The sequence below is a fragment of the Prosopis cineraria genome, unplaced genomic scaffold (assembly GCF_029017545.1).
Source record: "Prosopis cineraria cultivar Desert tree isolate PC_DT_omini unplaced genomic scaffold, ASM2901754v1 PC1, whole genome shotgun sequence".
Lineage (NCBI taxonomy): Eukaryota > Viridiplantae > Streptophyta > Magnoliopsida > Fabales > Fabaceae > Prosopis > Prosopis cineraria.
In genome coordinates this window covers 4203254-4208623 of record NW_026555332.1, presented here as the reverse complement: position 1 = coordinate 4208623, position 5370 = coordinate 4203254, and positions in this window count along the sequence as shown.

Genomic DNA, 5370 nt, shown 5'->3' with positions numbered 1-5370 from the left:
TTTCTCACAATAAAAATCCAGAGGGTAAGAATCTATCCCCGCATTTGTTGAACATGAATACGTCTACTCGTCCAGTCTACGCAGCATTATTTATCAGTTAAAAGTTGAAATACCATTACTCTTATGTTGCAAGCAGATGTGACCAGCATTCCAAGAGAGGAATCTTTCTACTAATTAATTTAGGCCGCCATCAAAACGTATAGTAAAAAGTAAAAAAATTAAAAACTTCAAGAGCCAACATTTTGTATTTGTAACTGTATATAATTAAAAAGATTATTTTATTCTTATTAATAAGTTACGATCTTGTTTAATTTTTTGAATAAAATTTCTAATTCTTTAAATAAAAATTGTGAATGATGTTTGTTATTATAAGAACTTATTTTTAAATAGTAAAAATTATACTTAGTAAATTATAATTTTTTATTTAACCTTTACAATTCAAAGAATAAAAGTTACAAGTATAATTAGATTAGACATTGGACATGTATATATTTTAGCAAAGTAGAACCACAATTAGATTTTAAAAGATTGAATAAATAACAGTTAAATTCTGGATATTTTTTTCGAAATAAGTTACAAGTATCAAATTAGAATAGTCACAACTAGGCAATATCAATTATACTTTATCTAGAAATTTCTGAATTTGTAATTAATTGCTAGAATCAATATTTTCAATTAATTTGACAAAATTTTTTGTCTAATATAACTGTCATTAATTCAATTTTTTTTTGGAACCTAACTTTCATTAATTATCCTCATCCCCTATTACAAGTCAGATATAAGCTAAAGTAAAAAAGTAGTTTCATGTTGCATATAAAAAGTTAAACCGAAAAAGAGGTACATAAGTGAAAGGGACAAATAAATCTAAAATCTTTAATCCACATCGATCAACTTATATAACGAGTCATGAGACTTATCCTTGTATATATCCTTCGAGTGTAGGTCATAGATGGGGATAGATATGCATGCCGAGTCAAATGTAAGCTAATGTAAAAAGAAGCTTCTTGTTACATACATAAAATTAGGCTGAAAAAGTGGCATATAAATGAAAGGGAAGGGATGAAGAAATCTAATATCTTTGATTCACATTGATCAACTTATATGGTTTGAGTCTATGTTAAACGGAGATAAGATATTTATGCTGTTTGATTGACTTGGAAATTAACAATATGTACGCAGCGAGAAACTGTACAGTGAGTCACTGAGTCTGCATTGAACATGTGCGTCGGCATCCCCACTAGAACGGCGTCGTAAAGTCATAACCACCACGAGAGGAAATATGACTTTGAAAACGACGTCGACTTATGACAACTCATATGCCCCTAGCCACCCCAACGTCAAACAACCCTGTGGGCAGAAATTATTCTCCACGCATGCTTGCAAGCTGTTATTAGAACTTGACCTAATTACCATTAAATTCTCTCTTTTAAACTGCGTTTATTTTATTTTATTTATTTATTTTTTTTGCCTGTATGGTTTAACAAGGAAAAGTATGGGGGGAAATCACAAATAAGAAGGTGAAAATCAACAAGAACTATTAAAGACTATAAAATCTTGAAATTGAATTTAAGTATATGTACCAGGGTCATTTTTTTTGCAGTTTATAAATTATTATTGTGATTAAAATACCCCTAAAATTAAGTGAGTAAATTTGCATTTCGGACAGAAATGTTTTAGTCAAATAATAAACAGCCAAAACAGATCATGGCCCTGAAATTCAATTTTAACATTTGTGGTCATCAATGATTATTACTGATTTTCCCAAGTCTTTAGTTGTGATTTTTCCAAAAATATAACTCTTAATCTCTAAACTTGCTCTCAATTATATATTTATATTATCAAGAAATAATTCAGACTCTATAATTTTTTTGATTCGAAACAATTCAATTTTTATATTTTTTTATTTGATTCAATTCATTCAAAATTCAAGGACTAAATAAATTAATAATTGAAAGAAAATTTATGAATTAAAAGTTATATTATCTCTTTTAACATTACTTGAACTTGACCTCGCTTTTTTTTTTTCCTTTGTCCTAAGGGTACGTATCTCTTTATACAAATAAAGCAGCCTCCACACGCACACTCAACCTTGTTAATTGGTCTCTTACAGATTCAAATGTTGATGTTAATGCCAGCTCTTTGTGTGAACCCCTTGAAATATCGAAGAGTTAAAGGAATAGCACATATATTGTTGTAAGTGCGTTCATTGTCATATATTCGCGTGATAATTATGGTGATGAGTGAGTGGATTTTAAATAAGACAATGTACGTGAGAATCACATTTTTTTCCAAGCTAGGGGGTGACTAATTTATTTTTATATATAATGAATCTAGACTTTTTTTTATTATTTTATAATTATTTTGTTAGTTATGTCTCCACGTTTTGTCACTATCTTCTCCCCGTCAAATAAGTAGTGCTTCTACTTTGGTTGAGTATTGTTTAAACTCAAAAGTTTGGGCTCAATTTAGTTTTGTTTCGTATGTAGTTGTTGTTGATTCTATATCTTTTTCCTTTCTTTCATGACTAAGTCATAGTGATCTTCACTTCTCATGAATTACACAAAATTTAAAAAATAATTCTTATTTTTTTAGGCTGGTATATTTTAAAATTATTAATTTGGATTCGAACAACATTGAATTTTTTATTGGGAGGATATCGATTTTTCCAACAGTTTTTTCCCCCCTCTAAAGACTCAAATTCAAGGCCTTGTTTAGGAGATATTGAATTTTATGCAATTAACCCAATACCAGCATTTATATAAATATGTAATTTTGTTAAAATTTTTAGTGCTAGCTTTTTTATTCAATAACATTTAGTTATTAAAAGATGGACATGTGAATTATGATATTACACTACCAATCATATAATCTATCTCCTAAATCCTTTAATATATATTTCTCTCCTAGATTTAATTGCTGGTGCATTGGCTCATATAACATTTGTAATTCGATTATTCCATATGGGAGTGCACATAATATAATTAAGTGAGATATCTTTATATAATTTTTGCCACTGATTCAATGTTAAACAAGAAAGGATCTGTTGGCAAAATTTAAAACATTAATGACTGGTTTAGTGCTTTGACATGACATCTTTGAATAATTATTATGATTACACGTACTTGTACTAATTAAGTGTTTGATGTTGGTTCAATGTTAGGTCATTAAGTACTTTTATTAGCTGTCTATGAATGAGTGAGGTGACCTTAGAAGACAGTATTGAATGTCCAATTTTTTTTGTTTTTTTGGGTCAAGCTTGATGAAAAAGGTTAAATTTTAAGGAATCAAATTTAAAAAAAATTATAGAGAAGACTAATAATTGATCCTCTAAATTAGACCAAGTCAAATCAATCTAGAATTAATATCAATATGAATGAATATATATATATATATATATATATGACATGCAAATATTTGTTCCTTAAGTGTTCCATCTGAGTTTATGCAAATTTAAAGACGCATGACAAAACTAAGAATAACATATAATGTATAATTGATGATATCCATTAGGGAAGGTGTCTTAAATCTAAAATGTATGTGATGCTGTTTAAATGATTTCTGACTCTTAATTAGTTTTATGAGATTACAAAGAACAATAGTTTGAGAGAAATGTGCGCATGAGTGATCGATCAGATTAGTTTGGGTTAAAGATCTAGGATATTGGAATGAAAATATTTTTTTAAAATTGCAATATATATAGACAAAGTGGATGTGATTTGATTTTTCTGTCAACAAAATTAAATTAAAATAACAACAAGTTTTAACCCACGAGAAAGCGAGGTCAATTATATATATAAATTGCATGATGTTATTGTGCATCAAATGATAATCACTCTTTGTTTAAAGCATATACCTCCCCCTATGTTTAATAATCAATCCTAAATTCAGATAAATGAGGAGAGTTGTATTAATTAAAGTTCTTGTTAGCCAATAGTTTGAGAGAAACCAAAATATAGAGAGTTTTTGCCCTTGTGAAATTAAAATTACTGAATAATATCAAATATTGAGTGGTATTTCTTAAAAAAGAAGGCGGGGATAAGAAGAGTACATTGAAAGAGACAAGGGGGATTTGGCTGTCGAATGTCAAGATTGGCTTCCCTAACGTTTCTCACAAGTATGCTTTGAATTTGGAATATGATTTAAATGTCCTTCTAACATTTCTTGAATCTACAAAACTCTATTTACTTTTTAATATTCAACATTCAAAACGAAGGATTCTCACACGTCGTTTCCCCTCGGGAATACGGAAACAAGTTTGGCTCATCTCATTATTATCCATTACTGTCGTTTTGCTTTAATCATTTTCATTAAGCAAGCAGCCATCAAGGACCCCTACATTTTATTCTCTGATATTACTTTCCAATTCTGGCCACAAAAAATGGAAAAAAAAACTCTCCAAAATTTACCTCAATGACTTGTCATCTTGCATTGGATTGATTTGGAACTGGCATGAAAACTTGATCTGGACCTGCCCCCCGAGTTGCATTGGATTGATGCAGTCTGATATATGAACTGTTATAATTAGCTTGTTTTTTTCCCCCACTTTTCAAGCTTGTCTTGCCTTGTAACCCAAAAAAAAAAAATGTCGTCTTGAATCTAAACATGAAATAAATAAGTTTCATGCTGCCCTAATTCCTGAAATATCATATGACTTTTATTTAGCAAAAACACCCTCTAGAAACCATATATTTGAGGGAAGCTTTTTGCCATTTGTTACAAATTGCCATTGTGCTAAATGACAAGTGAGTATCATGTGGTATAATGCGGGGAGAATGAAGGTTAGATTTCAAAAGATTGAGCTAATACCAGTTGGGTTCTTGATTTTTTTTTTTTCAAAATAGCTTCCAGCATTGTTTTGAATAGTTATAAACAAGGATATCATTTATAATTGGATTTAATATACAATTTAAACTCTGAATTATAAGTTCAAAGGCAATTTAAACCCTAAACTTTTAAAAGGTACATTTTGAATTCTAAATAATTAAAGTTGAAATAATTTCACTTCTATCGTGAACTTTCTACAAACATTCGTTAATTTTTTAAAAATTGAGATTTAATTGCAATTTTCACCAAGCTTTACTATCCCTCTCTCTCCTACCCTCATTTGGTAAAAATTGTATATTATGTCCCAATTTGATAGACGAAACGTTGGGGAGAAATTATCCGAACATTAATTATTTAGAGTTCATAATATATCTTTTAAAAGTTTATAATTCAAATCACCCATTGATCTATAGTTTAGGGTTCAAATTACATATTAACCTTTTATAATATGAGAGTTATATTTGAAACTTAAATTTTTTATTTGCAATTAAAATTTTAAATTTATAGTTGTTTGAATTGATATTTTTAATTCAATTTTTTAAAAAT